Here is a 24,455-nt window from a genome sequence, read left to right as displayed (position 1 = left end):
AAATCAACATGCAAGTTTTTAAAGGATTTCACTAAAAGCTCATGAATGCCTCACTCTCATTTAGTGATACAGAGACTATGGATATTAGGAGAATGAGTTATGAAGATTTTTAGAGAGAAGCATGAATGTGCTGCGAGCTCCCCTCATAGGAGAAGAGTAGGGGGATTGCATGGTCTTCACCTCGACTCTCAAGAGAAGATCATCAATGGGAATCCCCCAAAAGTGTGGTATATATCTCCTGCAGTTGAAGGACACGTGCTGATGGAGGAGATGAAGGAGAGGTGGCAGCATGGGCTGCCTGCACTTCCAGAGTGTGTCAGGACAAGGGATGTATGAGGCGGGCCAAACTGTATGCAGAAGAAAACTGCTTTAGTGGTATCTTATGTCTTGGTCTAAAGACTGCCTGGAGAGAACAGAATGTAGCCGAATGGAGCTGGATTCCTGAGTGCTAAGAAAGTAGTAAGCAAACAGCTAGAAGAGAGATGTATTGGGGGGATTTCTGGGAGAGATCCTACAGAGATGATGGGGTCAGAGCCTCTGAAAACTCAAAGCACTTCTCTAAGGAAAGATTTTATTTCAATCTGTGCCTTAAGCACAAAGCCAGTTTAAGCAGATGGTACCCATCAAGTAAGAACCTTCCTGCTCCCTTTCTCCTCCTGCCTGACTTCTCCACTTGATCTAGCTCCCCCCTCTGCAGCTGACCCCAGCTGGAGCTGGAAAAGAGAATGTTTAATTCAAAATAAATTTGGAGTTGATATTATTCATCAGGGACTAAACACTAGAAATAACTGAATCAAGACTGTTTGTAACTGAAAGGGATCACAGGATTTTCATTACTTAGTAATAACCAGAATAATCACCATGGCAGAGAATAAAGCAGGTGGCAAGGGGCACTGTTTTAGGCAGGGGATCAGGAGAAGCCTGTCTGAGGAAATGACCCTAGTGAGGTGAGAAGACAAACCACACTGATATCTAAGCAATTTCTAAGATTTTCCAAAGCAGAGGGAACAAACAACAGAGTTTCCTGAACAGGGAGCATGCCTGAAATGTCGGCAAAACAGCAAGAACCCAACTTGACTGGACAGAGTGAGAAGGCAAGAGTGGAGATCATGAAGCAGGAAAGTGAGACGAGAACCAGACATGGTGGGCCTTGCAGACTACAGTGAAGAGTTTGGTTTCTCTTCTAAGGGGGATGGAAGATTTATAGAGGGCAGGAGAGTTGACCCAACATGAGCTGAATGTGTAAAGGACCTAATCCTACCCAATCACCATTTTCTGTCCCTCTCACACATTAAATGATTTGAGAATGGGTCCATTGCCCAAACTGGGCCAAATTAGGATCAGTTTGGGGATTTGTGTTTCACTTTTGGTAAACAGTTGCCCTCTTTTCCCCTGAGGTTGCCGAGCCAATAGGATGTAAGCCAGGAACTGTGAGGGCCACTATCCTCAGGGAGCCCTATCTGAGAATGACGCCAATACCGAGGAAAACAGACACCAGGAGGGAAAGAAAAACTGACAGAGGAACCAACTTTTAATGACATATTGTGAGCTCTTGAATGTGCTGAGCCTAAATATATAACCCTGGATTTATCAGCTTTGAAAACTGATATATTTCCTTTTTTTTTTAACTCAATAGTTTGAGTTGGGTTTCTGTCATTCTCGGTAGTTTGAGTTGGATTTCTGTCATTAGCAAGTTGGGTTTCTGTCATTCTCAGCAGTTTGAGTTTGGTTTCTGTCATTAGTGAGGATTCAGATTAGTACAGACACCAAATCATTAACAATAATTCTCTTCAGTGGTGAGACTATGGGTGATTGTTTCTTTTCCGTTTCTGCTTACATGTGCTCTGTTTTTCATTACTGGCAACGTTACTAACTTTGCAATAAATAATTTTTCTTTTGAAAAATTAAAGGGTTACTTAATGAATGGAGGGGAGAGTTAGAATGTCTCTGAGGTTGTAGAATCAACAGATAGACCCTTGCTGGCCATCTCCAATCCCTACTTCAATAATAGGGTTCTTCTGTGTGCCACGCCCCCTGCCCCGACTCATATTACTTGCACAGTCTACTTTTAAAATCCAGGAATATGGGAACAGCATTGATGATTTCTGAAAGTCTCTGCATGTCTACAATTTTTCAGAATGACTTCTATTTTGGCATGGATCATAATTGTACTCCAGTTAAAGCTGATGTTGGTGCTATATTTTTCTTTGCGAGAGGAGAGTGTGGAACATGAGAAATTCTTTTCTTTCCTGAAACTATACTTACTTACAGGAAAAGGAAGAAAAGGCTATTGATAAGGCTTTAGACATTCACGGCCAGAAACTCCATGGTGAGTATGTCCCAAGTATAAAGAACAAAGGAAAATAGGCTTCACTTGCTGTTGGAGGGAGTTGTTCACCTTAAGGAAAAACTCTGGCTCCTCAGTCAAGGAAGTGATGCTATTACCGAGAAGAGTGATGGAATTAATCTTGGGACTGAATCCTCTGGGGTTCCTTAAGATATGGTCTGGATCTTTCTGGAAATCTGGGTATCAATTTTCCTAGGCCTGTGACACCACCACTACCCCCACCCCAAGTACTTCTTTTCAGTGATCAGTAAGTCTGTGCCGAACGCAAAGGATATCTGTTAAGAGTTCATCATCACAAGCAAAAGAAACACTCTGAACACAAGAAAAAGAAACATCTAAGGGATGACTTAAAGAAAAGGGGAATTTACTTAAAGGTGAATAGTTAGCTTGGAGAACCTCTAGGAAGTCCAGATAATCAGTTTGATGGTCACCTATCTAGGAACTCCATCAGAGTAATGCCACAAAAATGACTAGGTCAAGATACCACTGCTGCTTCCACTGACACTGCACTAGGAAAGAAGGAAGGAGGGAGGGAGGGAAGCAGGAAAGGAAGGAGTATGGATCTTCGACAATAATATGGAAGCCATTTGTTGAGTATAGCAGAGCAACAACAAGGTAGGGGGAGCCATTTCTACCTGACTAAAGTACTGCTATTTTGGCTTCTGTTTATAGGAGATGAATTTGTATCCCAACTTGGGATTTATCAAAATAGCTTTCTTTGCCTTCAAAGAAGGTATAGCAGACTGGCTTCAGCTCAAAGAGGTAAAGCCAGTGCTGGCTGTAAGACGCCATGCTAGAAGGTCCAGCAGGAAGTGAAGGGGTACTAATGAGATGAGAACTGTTCATCTCAGTTAGGCTAACTTGGTATATTTAGGGCTCCCAATGAACCTGTAAGAAACACATCTATCAGAAAAATATCACCAGCAACATCTGCTAAAGGGAAGAAAGAACATAAAGATACTACTTGGGTTCATTATTTAGAGGAAGGAACCCTTGTGAGTGTTGGTGAAAGCTCAGGTGCTGTCCTCAGGCCAGACTGACCAATCCTCTCACCTTCCTGTGTGTGCTGAGGAAGGAGGATTCCCTCCACATCCAGCATCCTACACCCTCCACCTGAGACACATTTTCCCTCCCACTTCAGTTAGCTAATGATCCTGTGGACCACTACTTCCTCAGAATCATCTGGGATATTTATGTAAATGAAAATTCCTGGCCTTAGCCCCCAAAATCCAATTCAATAGGTCTGGAATGCTTATTGTAGTGGTCATTTCACTATATATATTTATTTATTTATGAATCAAATCATTTTGTTGTACACCTGAAACTAAAAAGTGTTATTGTTAATTATATTTAAATTGTTTTAATCTGGAAATTTTTTTTAAAAGGACCTGCATTTCACACACTCTCAAGGGAATTTTCCTGTGCTCATTTGAGAATTACTGTCATAAATAACATGAAAAAATTGCATAGAAGCAAATTCTTAATATAAAAATACACCAAAAAGCTTTTCTCACAGAGTTCATGTTCATATACCAAATGTAATTTCATAAAAATGGAAAAGTCCATGAATTCAGATTTGTTCCAATATATTTCCCCTAAATTCTTTAATGAGAGTAAAATTGAGCCAAATGTTAATATTATCACTTTTTCCCAGAACCCCTAAATAAATGTCTAAATGAGTCATGTAGCGGCATTCAAGAAAGAGGTCAATCACATCTCTGTAACATGTGGACAGCACACATTTCTCACTGATTCCATATGGCAAACTCTAAGCCAAGAGGAATGAAACCCCCATCAACATAAGGAGGGTAAAAGAGCCAGGCTTCTGCTGCTTCTCAAAAGGATTCACTTCCATGTATGATTCTTATAAACACATCAGTGACAAATACGTGATTGGATTGAATGCAAAGGTTCCCTATATATGGAGTCAAAAAAGTTGAACTCACAGAAGTAGAGAGGTGGTAAAACTAAAGTCTGATGCTGTAACGAACAATATTGCAAAGGAACCCGAAATGGAGCCACATGGTCCATGGACCTTGATGCAGGTCCATGAATTAAGGTAAATAGGAAGTGGTCAAATAGGAGATGGCAAGAGTGAACATTGACATTTTAGGAATCAGTAAATTAAAATGAATGGGAATGGAATTTAATTCAGATGACCATTATATCCATTAGTCTTGGCAAGAATTCCTTAGAAGAAATGGAATAGACCTCATAGTCAACAAGAGTCCAAAATGCAGTACTCAGGTACAATCTCAAAAATGACAGAATTATCTCAGTTCGTTTCCAAAGCAAACCATTCAATATCATAGTAATCCAAGTCTATGCCCCAAGCACTAATGCTAAAGTTGAATGGTTCTCTGAAGACCTACAAGACCTTCTAGAACTAACACCCCAAAAATATGTCCTTTTCATCACAGGGGACTGGAATGCAAAAGCAGGAAGTCAAGAGATACCTGGAGTAGCAGGCAAGTTTGGCTTTGGAGTACAGAATGAAGCAGGGTGAACACTAACAGAGTTTTGCCAAGAGAACGCACTGAGCATAACAACACCCTCTTCCACCAGCACAAGAGATGACTCTACACAAGGACATCACCAGATGGTCAATACCACAATCAGATTGATTATATTCTTTGCAGCCGAAGATGGAGAAGCTCTATATAGTCAGCAAAAATAAGACCAGGAGCTGACTGTGGCTCCAAGCATGAGCTCCTTATTGCAAAATTCAGACTTATATTGAAGAAAGCAGGGAAAACCAATACTCCATTCAGGTATGACCCAAATCAAATCCTTTATGGTTATATAATATAGCGAAAGTGACAAATAGATTCAAGGGATTAGATTTGATAGACAGAGTGCCTGAAGAACTATTGACAGAAGTTTGTAACATTGTACAGGAGGCAGGGATCAAAACCATCCCCAAGAAAAAGAAATTCAAAAACACAAAATGGTTGTGTGAGGAGACCTTACAAATAGCTGAGGAAAGAAGAGAAGTGAAAGGCAAAGGAGAAAAGAAAAGATATACGCATCTGAATGCAGAGTCCCAAAGAACAGCAAGGAGAGTTAAGAAAGCCTTCCTCAGTGATCAATGCAAAGAAACAGAGGAAAACAATAGAATGGGAAAGACTAGATATCTTTTCAAGAAAATTAGAGATACCAAGGGAACATTTCATGAAAAGATGGCCACCATAAAGTACAGAAATCGTATGGACCTAACAGAAGCAGAAGAGATTAAGAGGTGGCAAGTATACACAGAACAACTGTGCAAAAAAAGTCTTAATGACCCAAATAACCATGATGATGTGATCACTCACCTAGAGTCAGACATCCTGGAATGCAAAGTCAAGTGGGCCTTAGGAAGCATCACTACAAACAAAGCTAGTGGAGGTGATGGAATTCTAGCTGATCTATTTCAAATTCTAAAAGAGGATGCTGTTAAAGTGCTGCACTCAATATATCAGCAAATTTGGAAAACTCAGCAGTGGCCACAGAACTGGAAATGGTCAGTTTTCATTCCAATCCCAAGGAAGGGCAATGCCAAAAATATTCAAACTACTGCACAACTGAACTCATTTCACATGCTAGCAAAGTAAAGCTCAAAATCCTTCAAGCTGGGCTTCAACAGTACATGAATCTATAATTTCCAGATATATGCAAGCTAGGTTTAGAAAAGGCAGAGGAACCAGAGATCAAATTGCCAACACCCACTGGATCACAGAAAAAGCAAGAGAATTCCAGAAAAACATATACTTCTGCTTCATTGACTACACTAAAGCCTTTGACTATGTGGACACAACAAACTGTGGAAGATTCTTACAGAGATGGGAATACCAGACCACATTACCCATCTCCTGAGAAACCTGTATGCAGCTCAAGAAGCAACAGTTAGAACTGGACATGGAAAAATGGACTGGTTCAAAATTGGGAAAAGAGTATATCAGGGATATATATTGTCATCCTGCTTATTTAACTTCTATGTCTGCATAGAAGTTAAATACATGTACTACATCATGCAAAATGCTGGGCTGGATGAAGCACAAGCTGGAATCAAGATTGCCAGAAGAAATATCAATAACTTTAGATATGCAGATGATGCCAGTCTAATGGCAGAAAGTGAAGAGGAACTAAAGCCCTCTTGATGAAGGTGAAGGAGGAGAATGAAAAAGCTGGCTTAAAACTCAGCATTCTGAGACAGAATAAGAGACACAGATGCATAGAACAGTCTTATGGACTCTGAGGGAGAAGGTGAGGGTGGGACGTTCTGGGAGAATAGCATTGAAACATGTATATTATCATATGTGAAACAGAACACCATTCCATGTTCGATGCATGAGACAAATGCTCAGGACTGGGGCAATGGGATGACCCAGAGGGATGGGATGGGGAGGGAGGTGGGAGGGGGGTCCAGGAAGGGGAACACATGTAAACCCATGGCTGATTCATGTCAATGTATGGCAAAAACTACTACAATATTGTAAAGTAATTAGCCCCCAACTAAAATAAATAAATTTATTAAAAAAAAAAAAAAAAACAACTCAGCATTCAACAGACGAAGATTACGGCATCCAGTCCCACCACTTCATGGCAAATACATGCAGAAACAATGGAAACAGTGGGAGACTATTTTCTTGGGCTCCAAAATCACTGCAGATGGTGACTGCAGCCATGAAATTAAAAGATGCCTGCTCGTTGGAAGAAAAGCTATGACAAACCTAGATAGCACATTAAAAAGCAGAGACATTCCAACAGTGGTCCATCTAGTCAAAGCTGTGGTTTTTCCAGTAGTCATGTATGGATGTGAGAGTTGGACCATAAAGAAAGCTGAGTGCTGGGGAGCTGATGCTTTTGAACTCTGGTGTTGGAGAAGGCTCTTGAGAGTCCCCTGGAAAACAAGGAGACCAAACCAGTCAAACCTATAGGAAATTATCCCTTAGTATTCATTGGAAGGACTGATGCTGAAGCTCCGATACTCTGGTTACCTGATGCAAAGAGCCGACTCATTGGAAAAGACCCTTGTGCTGGGCAAGATTGAAGGCAGGAGGAGAAGGGGACTACAGGAGATGAGATGATTGGATGGCATCATCAACTCAATGGACATGAGTTTGAGCAAACTCTGGGAGATAGTGAAGGACAGGGAAGCCTGGCAGGCTGCAGTCCATGGGGTCACAAAGAATCGGACACGACAGAGGGACTGCACAACAAACAAGAGAGTAGAATGGTCACTGCCATGGGCTGGGGGTCAGGGAAATGTGGAGATGCTGGTCAAAGGGTATAAATTTTCAGTTATAAGATGAATATAAGGACTTCGCGGGTGGTCCAGTGGTTAAGAATCCATTCATGCAGGGGACACAGATTTGATCCCTGGTTTGGGAAGATCCCACGTGCCATGGGGCAACTAAGCCCATGCGCCACAACTACTGAAACCTGTGTGCCTGGCGCCCTGTGTTCCACAACAAGAGAAGCCACCACAATGAAAAGCCTGTGCACCACAACTAGAGAGAGAAGCCCCTGCTCACTCAACTAGAGAAAGCCTGCACGCAGCAATGAAGACCTAGTGCAACCAAAATTAGACAGGTAAATAAATAAAATTTTTAAAAAATAAGATGAATGTAAGTTCCAGGGATCTAATGTACAGCATAGTGACTATAGTTAATCATAGGTAGTGCAGCGGTAAAGAATCTGCCTGCGATGCAGGAGACAGAGGAGACGCAGGTTCGATCCCTGGATCAGGAAGATTCCCTGGAGGAGAAGATGGCAACTCACTCCAGTATTCTTGCCTGGAGAATCCCATGGACAGAGGAGCCTGGCTGGTCACAAAGAGTCAGACACGACTGAAACAACTGAGCACACAACATATCGTGTACTTAAACCTGCTAAGAGAATTGATCTTAAGTGTCCTCACCACATATACACAAAGCAAACTATGTGAGATGACAGATGGGTTAGCTTGATTGTGGTAATCATATCACACTGGATAATTATGTAAAACGTGGCATTGTACACCTTAAACATATTCATTTTTACATCAATTATACCCCAATAAATCTGGGAGAAAATATCTTAAAATTTACAGTCCACTATATTGATTTTGACCCTGTTCTATTTCACACCAGATTAACTTTGGAGGAATTCAGTGGAGTTTGGCAGAAACGCTTTGAGGATGATAAAAAGAAACCTAGCTTCTGCGGTGTCATTCTTTAACATGAGCTATAAAATACTGTGGAGTGGGGGTAACATGTCTATTCTCAACATGGAGTTGAAAAGACTTAAGCCATGTGATCTAAGAAAATATATATCTTGAAATGTATGTACAGAGTTTGAAAATGGACCCCTCTTACAAGTACTGTACAATATGGTCAAGTTTTAAGGAAAGAAGAAAAGAAGGGGCTTAGTGAATCCACCTCCTCTAAAGAGATTGGTCCCCTCAATTTCCATTTCATCGTCATGACAACTAGTATTCCATCATTGCCATAGTAACCAGCTGAATAGCATTAGTCTAAAGACATGCTCTCTGATTGGGTGACCAGTGGAAGCCATTAGGTGCCGCACAACAATGATGAAAAGGGTGTTCTGCCATCATGTTGACCCATTTCTAGCCTTCCGACGTGTTTCGGTTCTCCCATGTGTTTCTCTAAACTAAATGTTTTTTTTGGAATGAGACCATTTCAAGAAGTGTATAACAATTATACTCCGCTATGTCACTGCTACATTTGAGACTATGTGTTTTCTCATTTTCCAGAAGTGTGGTAATAGCTGACAGATACTCCCTTCACCATGCCTCACAGTTTAAAGACAACATTCCCTCTGCTGAAGCAACAAGGCACACCGCCCACATCTAAACCAGATGTTGGTCACTGGTGATAACAAGCTGCCTTCTTTGTTGGACGAGGTCACTGACAAGCTGAACTACAAGGAAATTCGAGGCTGGGGAGTGCCACTCCTGTAAAATAACAGACTGAGGGGGAAGGACTCATGCATGTGGCAGCACTCTTATTTACATATGCACATAAACTACGATTTACAACGCAAAAATGGTTTTTAAAAAATGTCCTTTCGAAAAGCTGTTGAGTTTTTAAAAGATAAACATTTTCCAGCTGATATTCTTGCTTGGTGCTTGCTCAAAGCAGACTGCTTATGAATTCATGAGCCTTCCTGGCATGCTCTTGGAAGCAGAGGTACCTTGAGAAATCTATTCCAGCCCCAGCCTACCCTCCTCTCTAGCTGGTCCAGGATTTTGTTTACTGTTGGGAAACTTCCTTGATGTTTTCCAGCTCTGAGCTCTTATAAAATATTGAGAAACTACCAGTTGACAACACCAAAGTTGCAAAGGGAGGAGCCTGAAAGTGCAATGCAGTTGAAAGGTGGGGAGTTGGGGAAGGGAGGAGGATGACGTTTCCAAAATGGGTTTGCAGAACATGGACAACTGAATATTACAGACCAATGGAAATAGTTTTCTCAAGAAGTCTTGATTAATTCAACAAACAGTTCAAAGCACCTGCCACCTGGCAGAACTTTTCCAGATCTTGAGACACAGAAGTGAACAGATGATGGGCTCGGCACTTGTGAAGTTATATTCACGGTTTACATATTAGGTTGGTGCAAAAGTAACTGCAGTTTTGCATTGTTGAACTTTGCCATTTGATATTGGAATGCATTCTTAAATAAATGTGGTTATGTTATACATCATGTTAATGAGCATTTCTCACTTTATGTTTTTTGCTAATGACTTATTACTTGCTGTTAATTTTATATTTATTTCAGACTATAGAACTGATGCTAGACATAAAGCAAATTCGAGTAATTTTTTTATTCAGGTTCAAAATGGGTCACAAAGCAGCAGAGACAACTCACAATATCAACAACGCATTTGGTCCAGGAACTGCTAATGAATGTACAGTGCAGTGGTGGTTCAAAAAGTTTTGCAGAGGAGACAAGAGCCTTGAAGATGAGGAGCACAGTGGCTGGCCATCGAAGATGACAACGACCAACTGAGAGCAATCATCATAGCTGATCCTCTTACAACTACACTAAATATTGTCGAAGAACTCAGCATCAACCAGTCTATGGTCATTTGACTTTTGAAGCAAATTGGTAAGGTGAAAAAGTTCAGTAAGCGGGTGCCTCAAGAGCTGACCAAAAATTAAAGAAATCGTTGTTTTGAAGTGTTATCTTGTCTTATTCTACGCAACAATAACGAACCATTTCTCACTCGGATTGTGATGTGCTACAAAAAGTGGATTTTATACAAGGATCGGGGACAACTAGCTCAGTGGCTGGACCGAGAAGAATCTCCAAAGTGTTTCTCAAAGTCAAACTTGCACCAAAAAAAGGTCATGGTCATTGTTTGATGGTCTGCTACCCATCTGATCCACCACAACTTTCTGAATCCCAGCAAAACCATTACATCTGAGAAGTGTGCTCAGCAAATCAGTGAGATGCACTGAAAACTGCAACGCCTGCAGCTGGCACTGGTCAACAGAAAGGGCCCAATCCTTCTCCATGACAGTGCCTGTTCGTACATTGTACAACCAGCACTTCAAAAGTTGAACTAATTGGGCTATGATGGTGGAGTTTGCTCATCCACCGTATTCACCCTTCCTCTCACCAACCAACTGCCACTTCAAGCATCTCAACTTTTTGTAGGCAAAACACTTCTACAACCAGCAGGAGGGAGAAAATGCTTTCCAAGAGTTCTTTGAATCCCAAAGCATGGATTTTTTTTTTTTTTTGCTACAGGAATAAACAAACTTACTTCTCATTGGCAAAAATGTGTTGACTGTAACAACTATTTTGATTAATAAAGATGAGCTTGAGTCTGCTGCTGCTGCTACTGCTAAGTCGCTTCAGTAGTGTCCGACCCTGTGCAACCCCATAGACAGCAGCCCACCAGGCTCCTCTGTCCTTGGTATTCTCCAGGCAAGAACACTGGAGTGGGTTGCCATTTCCTTCTCCAATGCATGAAAGTGAAAAGTGAAAGTGAAGTCGCTCAGTCGTGTCCGACTCTCCGCAACCCCATGGGCTGCAGCCTACCAGGCTCCTCCATCCATGGGATTTTCCAGGCAAGAGTACTGGAGTGGGTTGCCATTGCCTTCTCCACTCTAGTCACAATCATTTAAAACTGATGGTATGAAACCACAATTGATTTTGTACCAACCTAATAAGATTGAGAAAACGGCAAGAACTGCTAACCAAGAACAGAACTCTTTCGTGGCGGATGACGGAAATTACGGGAGAGCCCCAACCCTGAACCTTCCTAGATACTGCCACTGGTACATGTCACATCCAAGCCTTTGTGCTAAAAACACAAATGTTAACAAAAACAGGCTCTCTAGCCTCAGGAAGTTTACAGAACAGAGAAGGTGAGAGTTGCTTAGGAATGAAATGACCGTTTATAACAGAGATCAGGGCACTGAAAAGAAAAGGAACTGAAGAGCCCTCAGCCAAAGGAGATTGAGCAAGGCGGGGCAGAGAAGGGGCCAGGACTTTCGGAGGAAGTGATGATTGGGATGAGGGCTTCCAGCCAAATAACCCAAGAGAGAAGTGCATGCATGGACATGGGGCAACATTCACTGAACATTTGCATCTAGTGACATCTAGCTGAACTGAGGACCTCAAAATTGTAAACTTCTTCAAGGTAAGGCATGCCTTACTCACCCCTGTAACCTGGAGTACTTAACAATATAAAGCAGTAGTTAGAAATTCAGGTTGTAGAGTCAGATAAGGACAGATTCTAGGCCCAGCTTTGTTTCCTTACTAGCAGTATAACTTTGGGCAAGTTATTTAACTATTCTGTGCCTCAGTTTCTCTACCTGAAAAAATGAGATTAGTTTCCTATCAAATATGATGGTAGAAAGATTAAGATAGAGCACATAAAGCCTTGCACAGTGCCAAATTCATAGTTAGCACTCAAGAAAGGTTAGCCATCATTGTTAGTTCACTGTCTTAGGGAAGTAGGGGTTCAAAATGTCTGCTGAGAAAATTCCCTGGTGGTCCAGTGGTTAGGACCCAGTGGTTAGGACTCAGCGCTTTCACTGCTGAGGTCTAGGTTCAATCCCTGGCCCAGGAACTAAGATTTCCACAACCCGAGTGACACAGCGAAAAAAAAAAAAAAAAGTGCTGAATTACCGAAGATCAGGATTTTATTTTCAGCTCTGTTCAAAGCCTTCAAAAAATTTCTGCTTTTTCCCCTTATGGTAAAGAATTTATTAATAGTGGTTTCCTATGTAACCGCGAGAGGAGGATAAATTCATTTTAAAGGCATATGTGAGAATAGAAACTGATGTACAGCTAGTGAAAGAGAATGGGTCTTTCTTAACATCTTAAGAGAAAAACTACACCCACAAAGAATGAGTTAAGAGTTTGGGATTATGCCCAATATTGAAAAAAATTCAGTAACTATTGAGAGGAGCCCTTTTACACAGTTGGAACAGAGTACCATCCAAGAGAAACCCTCTGACCCAAGATAAGGAATAACAGAAGCAGAATGACTAATACTAGCAGACTGCATTCAGTCTCCTCATAGCCATTTAGAACTGAAAAGCACTATGGGCAAATGTTTATCATCCTTACTGTTAATAATTATTACTTTGCCTATATAGTCATTACTTAAATATGACAGAATAACTAAGATTCCACAATTCATACAAACACAGCAAGGTAGAGACAGAAGATTTGAGCTGAATTCTCCAACATGCTTCTTCACAAAGGTATAGTTTCTGCTAAATACATGAGTCAAAGCAAAGGAACAAGCAAATACCACAAACTCAATTTTCTCATTAAAAGGGGGAACACCCTTTGTGGATTGTTTTTATAGAGTTTCAGAATTTTCAGTTTGGAAGAAATTTTATAAGACCCTATAAATTAACTTCTAATCTACAGGATCACTATCCTGGTCACTGGATTAAAAAGGTAGAAAGGGAGGAATACAGGGAGGAAGAGGTTCAGGGATAAAATCAGAATCTTGCAACTCATTACTTACCTAATTCTGTGTCTCCTCCCAGGCTGACTTCAAACCATGGATAGTCACTGGGTGGGAGTTTTTGGCAAGGTATAGAGAACCATACTGTAGTCAAGGCCTCATTGGGTTCGTTCTGTCTTCAACAATAACTCAAGTACTACACTGGAAACTTTGCATTAGATAAGCCAGACCCACACCCAGGACTGATTTACACAGCATTCTTACAGTTACCTGGATAAGGCCGTGTGCCACACAATCATCATGGGCCAATGGACACCTTTATGAATTTTTATTGGAAGGCCCAGTAGGTAACCTACTTTGTTATAAATGTTAAAATCAGGATAAAGGATATTTCAACACATGATACTCAGTAAGAGTATTAAGTGAATAAAATGGGTGTTCTCTTCCCTTACTAATTTCTGTGCTGCTAAATTTCCCTAATGAGCAGTTCTCCATTGGAACTTCCCTTTTTCCCTCCCTTTCAAACTCCTCCCTTCCACAAAATATAACACGTTTCAAACTACAGAAGATTTCATAGTCTAATAAGTGAAAAAAGACATTTACTCCCTCATGAAGGTTTGAAGTATCACAGCATTGCCAGTCACATGAATAAATTGGGAGACTGGAGCTCCAGGTAAGTTGCACCCCAGGGGCCATAAAACAAAGTACGAAGCTAAATGCCGTGAGAGTGGTCTGAATAAACTGGGGCAAGAGTCCTTGAAAGGGAAGAGATCTCTTCTGATAGGGGAGCTGAGGGAAAACCTAATACAGAAGATGTAGTCTTCCTGGGTTTAGGAAGGCATAGGATTTTGGTAGGTAAAGATAGTATGAAGTAAAGGTCTATTGTTGATTGGAGATTTTTAAAGTGTAGATCCTGGCCCTGCAACATCAGCAACACCTGGTAACTTGTTAGAAATGCAAATTCTAGAGTCTATGCTTGCCCTATTCAATCAGAAATAAGTCTTAGCATTCCGTGGCTAGTAAGTATCCAGGTGACTCTGGTACATACTCTTGTTTGAGTTTCAATGATCTAGATTTAAAACTTTGAACCTGGAGTCAGTGAACTTAATTGAGGAAAGCAATACATCTTTATTTTCACTAACCTCTAGCTGATACTTAATATCTTCTTCCAATGCAGATGTCGGCAATTAACTGCTATGATAATAATTAGGGCCAATGCAAGGTCCTGTTATTTATAAATGAATCTATAAATACATATCACAGATTTTAAAATATTTTTATAACTGTATTTTAATATAACTGTTTTCCTTTGTAATTCTATGTATGTAATTTGAGGTATTAAAAACATTCTGAGAAAGTGTGCATCAGCTTCACAGACAAAGAGATCCATCCCATTGTACAAAAAAACATTAAGAATTCCTCGACTAGAACTAGTCTAGACAAAGAAAACTGAGCAAAGGCTAAGAGGTAAGAAAATACAGGGCAGAACCTGTCCTCTACTTTTTTCTTCTCTCGTATTCCATTTTGACTGAAATGTGAGAAAACAGTGAAGAGAAAAAAAAAAAAAAGCGGGACAGGATCAGAGCACGAGAAACCCCATCAAACCAGAGTTTTAAAATAATTGCCTGGTGAAGGTAAGAAGGATGGACTGGAATACAAAGAAACAGAAGGTGAGAGGCTATATTTCTAATCCAGGCTTGACTAATAAAAGCCCCAAATGAAGATCAAAATGGAAAAAGGAAATGACTACGAAAGTGCTCTGAAGGTTTAATGTTGAGTATGACAGAGAGGAATCAAAGATGACCCCAAAGTTTCAAGTGAGGATCACTGGAACAGAAGTCTAACCAAGAAAAATCAGGGAAGCCAAGTAGAACAAGTTTGGGAAAGAAAAGTGCTAAGTTGCCTACAGGATATCCAGGTGAAAACATTCAGTATTTAAGATCAGGCTTCTCTGGTGGGTCAGTGGTAAAGAAACCACCTGCTAATGCAGGAGACACGCGTTTGATCCTCTGGCGAAGGAAATGGCAACCCACTCCAGTATTGTTGCCTAGGGAGTCCCATGGACAGAGGAGCCTGGTGGGCTACAGTCCATGGTGTCACAAAAGAATCGGACATGACTTAGTGACTAAACAACAATTTATTTGAGGTACTAATGTCCTAACCCTCAAGACATATTGCACTTCCTGAATAACTTATTTGGAGCTGGCAGGTTTCAGGTTAATCTTTTTTGGATCTCTTTGATGTCTGAACTTTCTAAAAAGGCTCTATCAAAAGTAGCATTATTGCAAAATCTTTCAAGAGTTTGTCACCAACAGAGATTTTCACCCTGGGATGCATGGACCCATAGGAGTTTCCATGAATCCTTGAAATTAAAAAAGAAAATTTTGTCATCATGGACATTTTTCTGGGAGAAAGAACATACTTTCAATACAAACTCAAAGGGTATGTGACCCTCTTTCCTCCTCCCAAAATGCTAAGGAATAACTCCCTAGTCATTCTTCTAAACACTCCAGGCACAGGAAGTGCTGTGGTCTGATGATATGGGGAGGAGGCACAGGCCTCAGAACAAACCAAAGAAGTCTCTATAATCCAGCAACGGCAAGATGCCAGTCATTGGTAAATGGTTCTGAGTCAGGAAGAGCTCACCGCGCAGTCACTAGGTGAGAAAAGAGTTTGGAATTTCTTGGTCAAAATTCAATGAAGAGGACAGTAGAGCTTCTGACTCATTTCTTGAACTAAATCTTGCCTGAATACCTGTCTCTACAAGAACAGTCATGAAAGCACACCAAAAATGCTAAAAATGGTCATTTTGGTGATAATTCCTGCACTGCTCAGCTTTCCACAGTCCAGAAGAAGACACACTAACCGATGTCGCCAGGGCAGAAACAAAACCTCAGGTCAGGAGCTGTTGCCCTCTGCAGGTTAGTTCCAAGTTACTCTCACTCCCAACCTTCTTGCCACCAAATGAAAGGTTTTGCAATTATGTCAATTTCAACAGCGCCTTTCTAGAGAGTTCAGACACCAAAGAGATGCCCCCAAAATTTAACAGAAATCTATTAGTGTCAAAAAAAAAAACACCCCAAACAAAACTCATAATACCTAAATATCAACAATGTTATTAAGTACCTACAACATTGTCTAATGTTACACATTTTGGGGACTTTAAAGAATCTGCCTGCCAATGTAGGAGATGCAGGTCCGATCCCTGGGCCGGGAAGATCCCCTGGAGGAGGAAATGGCAACCCAATCCAGTATTGTTGCCTGGAAAACTCCATGGACAGAGGAACCAGGTGGGCTATAGTCCATGAGGTTGCAAAGAGTCAGACATAATGAGCACACACGTACTGGTGGTCCAATGATTAATGTAGAGGTGGCTCAGATGGTAAAGCGTCTGCCTACAATGTGGGAGACCCAGGTTCAATCCCTGGGTCAGGAAGATCCCCTGGAGAAGGAAATGGCAACCCACTCCAGTACTCTTGCCTGGAAAATTCCATGGATGGAGGAGCCTGGTGGGCTACAGTCCATGGGGTCGAAAAGAGTCGGACATGACTGAGCGACTTCACTTTCACTTTCGTATACCAACATCACAGGTGTAAAGCCTTGTACCAAGGCCACAGATGTGGAGCCCTATACCAAGGTCATCTCCAGAACTGACCAAGCCCCATAGCAATCATTGTCATGAGACCAGCCTGATTTAAACCGGCCAGCTCCCTGACCCCATATTAGGTAAAACACCCACCCTATTACTACCCTCTAGCATCCTAACCAATCACTCAATGCCACCTTCCAGCAGGAATTTTGCCTTGAGGCTACAAAAGTTGGCTACTAGCCCGAGAAAGGCCTCAGCTCTCCCACGAGGCGGCGCACAGTTGTAACAGTGTCTTCTGCTCTAATAAACTCTGAAAATGTTAGTCTCTCAGTAGTGTCCAACTCTTCGCAACCTCATGGACTATAGCCCACCAGCCTCCTCTGTCCCTTGGATTTCTTCCCACTCAAGAATACTGGAGTGGGTTGCCATTACCTCCTCCAGGGGATCTTCCCAACCCAGGGATCAAACCTGCGTCTCTTGCACTTCCTGCATTGGCAGGCAGGTTCTTCACCACTAGTGTCACCTGGAAAGCTCCCTATTTAATTATATAAGGCAGGGCAATCCCCTTTCTCCCCTCTCTGGCCCATGCCAGTTCTTCTTCCAGGGAAACAAAGGGAAGACCCTGCAGGTAACCAGAACAATTCTACTTAAAGTATCTTCTCAAACTGCTTCTTCCAAGCATTTAATACTTTCCCCAAGAAGAATTTTATTATTGGAAGCTAAGCAGTTGACAGCTTTTCAATACTGTTAACAACTCTCAATTGTAGTTAACTGATGTTTGACAAATCAGTACAATTTTTTTTTTTTTTTAAAGCTGGGTATCTCTTTAGCTCCTGTAGGTCTTACTTCATTGGAAGTTAATTCCCTGAGGACACAGACAAGAAACTTTTCCTCAATATCACCCATCCCTTTAAAAACGAAACAAGACCACAGAGACTCAACTGTGATGAAATGAAACATTATTGCTCCTGGAGATTTTTGCTGGTTTTTAAACTAAAAATAACATTTAAAAAAAATATGTAAAGAATCACCTTCTCAAGCTTTCCAAGGACAAATGTACTTGCTAAGCCAGATGGTGACAAACACATCTCTGAGAAAGTGGCCTCATTATGGAAAGGCATGGTTGAAAAAATTATGGAAATAAGTCATTGTGTCTGCGTTAACAATTTACTGTGGAATTGTATGATTCCACATCAATTTAGTCATACACAATTGGGTCATAAAGTTTAACTGGGACTTTTCTAGTGATCCAGTGGTTAAGAATCCGCCTGCCAATGCAGGGGACATGGGTTCTATTCCTAGTCTGGGAAGATCCCACATGCTGCAGGGCAACTAAGCCTGTGCCCTGCAACAAGAGAAGCCACTGCGATGAGAAGCCTGTGCACCGCAACTAGAGAAAAGCCCGTATGTAGCATTGAAGACACCATGCAGCCAAAAAAAAAAAAAAAAAAGTTTAATTGGCATGTCCAGACTGCATCAATGAGAGTGTAAAATAAGGTCACATGGATTTATTAATACCCATTTTTAAGAAAACTTCAACTCTCCATACTGCATAACTGTAGGAATTTAAGGGTCTTGACACTTTCCTGAAAGACACCTCTCAAAGTTCAGGAAAATGGAAGGGGGCATTTCAACACCAGGAACACTTTAAAGCTGTACTGGATGTAGCTACTCACAGCCCAGACACACCTCCATGTCTTTTATAACAGTAATCTTTCAGACTGAGACTCCACCACCTAGGGTATGTGAATATGCCCCCAAGAAATAAGAGGTCATTTCTAGGAAATCAATTTCAACCTCAACTTCTATATAAACTCCCCCAAATGAATCTCTATGAAGGTGCCTTTGACAGGTTAAGCTTTCTTTCTATCTTCTTTAGTAATGGCTCTTCTCTTACTGAAAAGCAAACTCACTTCTCACCCATAAGTTTATGTGGTGTATCAGATTTTTTATGGGTCTTGAGTGAAGCACTAACTGCCCTTAATTCTGGACTATCTTTCAAAGATGCACGTGTCCTGATGAGCATCCTTGGAAGACAGCATACCCCTTCACCTAAGAGCACACATATTCACTGTTAAGGGCTGAATGATGTCTCTCCCCACAAAAAGATGTTGATGTCATAATCCCCAGTACCTCGGGATGGGAATTTATTTGGCAATAGGGTCGTTGGAGATCTAATTAGTTAAGATGAGGTCATACTGGAGTGGGCTTCCCTGGTAGCTCAGCTGGTCAAGAATCCACTTGCAATGCAGGAGACCCCAGTTCAATTCCTGGGTCAGGAAGTTCCCCTGGAGAAAAGATAGGCTATCCACTCCAGTATTTTGAGCTTCCTTGATGGCTTAGATGGTAAAGACTCCACTTGCAATTTGGGAGACATGGGTTAGGAAGATCCTCTGGAGGAGGGCATGGCAACCCTCTCCAGTATTCTTGCCTGGAGAATCCCCATGAACAGAGGAGCCCATGGGCTACAATCCACTGGGTCGCAAAGAGTCTGACATGACTGAGCGACTAAGCACACACACACACACACACACACACACACACACACACACACACACACACATACAGAGTATGGCAGGCCCTTCATCCAATATGACTGGTGTCCTTATAAGAAGACAGCCAAGTGAAGACAGAGAAAATGCCAAGTGATGACTGGAGTCATGTGGCTATATGCCATAAAATACCAGAGATTGCTAATGAAACATCAGATGTTGGAAGGCAAGGAAGGATTCTTCTACAGGTTTCAGAGGGAAGATAGCCCTGCCACCACCTTGATTTCAGACTTGTAGCCTTTAGAACTGAGAGACAGTAAATTTCTGTTGTTTAAAACAACCAGACTTCTGGTATTTTGTAACAGCAACCCTTGGAAACTAATATAGTTACTGCCCAGAATAACACTTGAGCAAATGGAAGGCATGCTTATTGACCATTAAAAAAGATTTGGATTTCCTAAGGTCAAAATTCTCTCCTAAAATGCAATGTATTGTGTGAGCAGGCATCCATCTGGGCCCATCCACATTGCCCCTGAGGGAATTGGGGCTCAGAGAACCAGTGCAAAAATGGGAATATTCTGGCTATTGCTACTGCTGTAACTACCTCCTGTGTGCTGCCAGCACCCATGAAATTATGGCAGGGTAACTTGTAAAATATCAGACCCCTCACAGTTCTTAATATGAGGTATTACTAGAGGGTATAAAGATCTCTGCTCACCAGAGGAACACTTAGACAACTGACTGCATTAACCAAGTCACCATAAGCAGTACCTACTCATCTCATTGAAAGAGATATTGCAAATAAAATGTTCAAATAAAATTTCTAGTATGTATGTCATTTGGTCATTAGACTCTTGGAGCTTTATGGAATAGAAAGAACATACATATATATATAAAATATGCTGATAAATATTTAATAGGGTGATCAATAAGACTTTTAAGAAAAAAACATTAGAACAAAATTCTGGGACTTCCTTGGTGGTCCAGGGGTTAGGACTCTGAGCTTCCACTGCAAGAGGCATGGGTTTGATCCCTGTTTGGGGAACTAAGATCCTATATGCCGAAAGGTGCAGCTGAAAAAAAATTGTTTTTTAAATCCTAGAATAATACTCTAAGGGAGAAACAGAATGGAATTCAGGGAGCAATATATTTTCAATTGTTACAAAGCTTATTAAGATGTTTTTAAATATATAAAATGGTAGCTATTAAGTCTATTATAACAAGATTTCACTGATACATTTAAAAGAATGAATATTTTTATTTCCAGTGTTAACATCTACAATGCATGATAAAGTGTATCACTTGAGACATTTAAATGTAATGATGGTGATTTCAGATAAAAAAAAAAAATCCATCAAGGAATCATGGTTTTTCCAAAATTGGTAAAACAAGTTTGAAGACTATTCATTGCCTTCCTGCTTACAATCCTCTCAGCTCTGGGCCTGCCTGGGTGGTTGGAGCCAGCTCACCTCAATACCAGCACTAACCAAGCTGGCCTCATATTTGTCATGGTTGACTGCTGTATGCCCATCCTTGGTGTGGTTAATATTTGTGATAGTTGCTCAGTCATGTCTGATTCTCTGTGACCCCACGGACTATAGCCCTCCAGGCTCCTCTGTCCATGGAATTCTCCAGGCAAGAACACTGGAGTGGGTAGCCATTCCCTTCTCCAGGCGATTCCCTTGACTCAGGGATTGAACCTGTGTCTCCTGAACTATAGGTGGATTCTTTACCATCTGAGGCACCAGGGAAGCCAGGAAGTTGATGTTTAACAGTTGTTAAATGAATATAAGCTAAATACCAGCAAAGAATCATTCATATCCTCTATCTGCTTTTGCTCTGGGGACCGACTGCTCTACTGGTCTAGCCTGGAGTGACTGAAACCAGGATGGCTCTGGAGTCAAGGGGTGTCCTCCATGGCCAGACCTTGACACACTAAAAATGAGTTTAGCTCTCATCTATAAGTTTAATCAGCTGACTCATTATAAATCTCATATCAAATGAGACATCAATTTTCAAATTTAAATGAATTGAGGAATTACTCTACAGTTTCTAAGACCTGCCCAAGCTCCCAAGGGACCAAGTTAGCCAAAGTTCCCATGACTATCTTCCCCTGTGAGATCAGCATCAAGTACCATCCTGCATGTTCCTGCTGTTGCCGCCGCACAGCTAAGCAGTTCTCTTTCAGAATGCATCTCAACACAGCTGCCTCTCATGGCCTCTCCCTGAGTTCTACCACCAGGCAAACTTCTGCCCCCAGGTGCTGACATTAGGTTCTTGTTGTTTAGCCGCTAAGTCATGTCCGACTCTTTGTGACCCCACAGACTGTAGCCTGCCAGGTTCCTTTCTTTATGGAACTCTCCAGGCAGGAATACTGGAGTAGGTTGCCATTTCCTTCTCCAGGAGATCTCCCTGATCCAAGGACAGGACCCGAGTCTCCTGCACTAGCAGGCAGAGTCTGACATTAGGTACAGGGCTACAGAAAGCAGAACATATTTGCATATCTTCATTTCCTAACATTGATATCTTACACATACCATATGGTTTTAAATTTAAAGTATCCCAGAAACAGATTTATCAAAATCAGATTGAAAAAATATGCAAACAAGTCAAAAGACTTGCATTTAATGAAGTCTCATGGATCTACAAGATATCAAGAGAAGTCTCCCAAGGAAGAAGGACACGACAAGCATATTTCTTCTGACTCATTTCCTTTGGAGAAGCAGCTTAGAATTATTCAGGCAGAAGGCCATGAAATAATTGCATTGGAGAATTGCTAAACTCTATCTACAGGGCTTTCTTGGAAAGTCACATGGCATGTTTTTTCTTTCTCACTTGGATGGGAAAAAAAATTTTATTTTCTTAAACTTACTTAAAAGAAAAACAAAAATCAGAAGTTAATGTGAAGTCTTTATATAGACTAATTACAGAAAATAGACTGAGAGTGATTTTCTACCTAATAATAAAAAATTATAGTAAAAATATGCTTGGAAAGATTTTAGTTCTGAGTAGCTTTTCTTGCTGAGTAATCCACTGGATATACACAGCGGTGCTTGGCTATAGTTGGCTAAATGTCTTGTGTGCTCATGAAGTGGTTGGGCTTTTTGTGGTCACCCCATTAGTGTCAATACTGAATTTTCCCCTCTATGTATTCCTTTGCAACTGCCTGAAAAAAAAACCTAACTAGTTGTAAAAACAATCAATATAAATATTTTCAGATGCTGCTTTCCAAAACTGGGTCAGAGATCACTAGGGTACTGGCCCTCTGAAGCATGGGAAGAATTTCAGATGAGACTGGGTGTGTTCAGGGTGGTATGGCCGTAGTGGGAAGAATTTTAGTGGCTAAAGTGGAATTGCTAAGGAAGGTATTAGAAACTAGAGAGGGAGGAAAAAAGTAGAGAAGAGGAGTTAACAGTAATCGAGAGAGAAAAATCAACCATGAAGAAGAAATAAGGGAAGGTTGTAATATTTTATACGAAAGTGTCATGGTAAGAGGAAAAAATGGCTGCTTTAATTCAGATTCAGGGTTAAAGCTAAGAGGCAAAAGGCAGAAATCCTTATAAATTCTTACATATTTCTTGACAAACTCCTCAATGTCTCTGGAAGATGCTGTACAACTCACTATTTTAAAAACTGACAAAAGAATAAAGCATTTATCTAGCCACCCCTTTATGAGCTGTTCTTCAAGCTAACTAAATAGTTGGAGGTGTAGTTCCTCTTTGCAGATTTGTCTAATAAATGAAAATGGAATGACATATTTAGAATCCAACAGTTTTGTAACCTCTACTAATACAACCCATTTAGGCAATGCCAGGTATTAGCTGTCTAATAAAACATACAATGTGTGTGTGTGTGTGTGTGTGCGTGTGCATGCTAAGTCACTTCAGTCATGTCCGACTCTTGGCGACCCTTTGAACCATAGCCTGCCAGGCTACTCTGTCCATAAGATTCTCTGGGCAAGAATACTGGAGTGGGTTGCCATGCCCTCCTCTAGGGGATCTACCCCAACCAGGGATGGAAACTCTGTTTCTCATCTCTCTCACATCTCCTGCATTTGTTCTTTACCACTAGCGCCACGTGGGAAGCCCAAAATGCACAACACTTGCTACCAAAAAAAAAAAAAAGCAATTACTGAATCTGATCAAACATCTTGATCTAACTCCCAACATGAAGAGAAAAAAAGAGAACAGAAAGCATGTTAAATAATGGTTTGAGGATACCATCAGCAAAACCCTGACTGTGAAAACCTCATAGGAGAAATGAACTAAACATTTCAATCAAAAGGCAGAGACTGTCAGATACTGCTCTTTTTAATCAGTATTCTCTAGTTCTCACTACACACACTTTAAAAACAATGATACAAATAAATGACAAGTGAGAGGACTGAAAAAGACACACCAGGCAAACAGGAAACATAAGCAAGCTGGAATGGTCATAAAAATGAGGCAAAGGCTTTCCTGATGGCTCAGAGGTACAGAATCTGCCTGCCAATGTAGGAGATGTGTTTGATCCCTGATCTGGGAATATCCCACGGGCTGTAGAGCAACTAAGCCTGTATGCCACAACTATTAAGCCCACGCTCTAGAGCCTGGAAGCCCTAGAGCCTGTGTTCCACAACAAGAGAAACCAACGCGGTGAGAAGTCCTCTCACTGAAACTAGAGAGTTGGTGCTGCTCACCACAACTAGAGAAAGCTCACGCAACAACGAAGATCTAGCACAGCCAAAGAAACTAGTCTTAATTTTTTTTAAAAAAGAGGCAAAATGGACTTCAAAGCAATCAGTACTAATGGAAATCAAGTGGGAAGCTTTATAATGATAAAATGGTTAATACATGAGAAAGAAAAACTATAAATGTGTATGGGCCTAATAAAAGGAATTCAAAATGCAGAAAACTGACAGAAATAAAGAAATCCACAGTCACAACTGGAGATTTTAATTCACCCTTCTCAATAATTGATAGAGCAACCAGACTAAGAAATATCAGTAAGAAAACAGAAATGAAATGATGCTTCCACCAATGATAAAAATTTGGGAAGAACCACAAAGATTCTAAAATAAGTAGAGTAGGTGGGCTGATTAGACATTTATCTGCCATCTCTTCTAAACTA

General features: G+C 41.0%; 1 protein-coding gene across 1 annotated transcript in view; it reads right to left on the bottom strand.

The window, feature by feature from the left end:
* The window catches only part of KICS2 (KICSTOR subunit 2), an 86,741-nt gene that overhangs the window by 36,351 nt on the left and 25,935 nt on the right, over positions 1 to 24,455 (bottom strand). The window lies entirely within an intron of this gene.

This window comes from Giraffa tippelskirchi, chromosome 4, assembly GCF_054371585.1.
Source record: "Giraffa tippelskirchi isolate mGirTip1 chromosome 4, T2T-mGirTip1v1.2.pri, whole genome shotgun sequence".
Taxonomy (NCBI): domain Eukaryota; kingdom Metazoa; phylum Chordata; class Mammalia; order Artiodactyla; family Giraffidae; genus Giraffa; species Giraffa tippelskirchi.
This window is presented reverse-complemented; position numbering and strand designations above follow the sequence as displayed.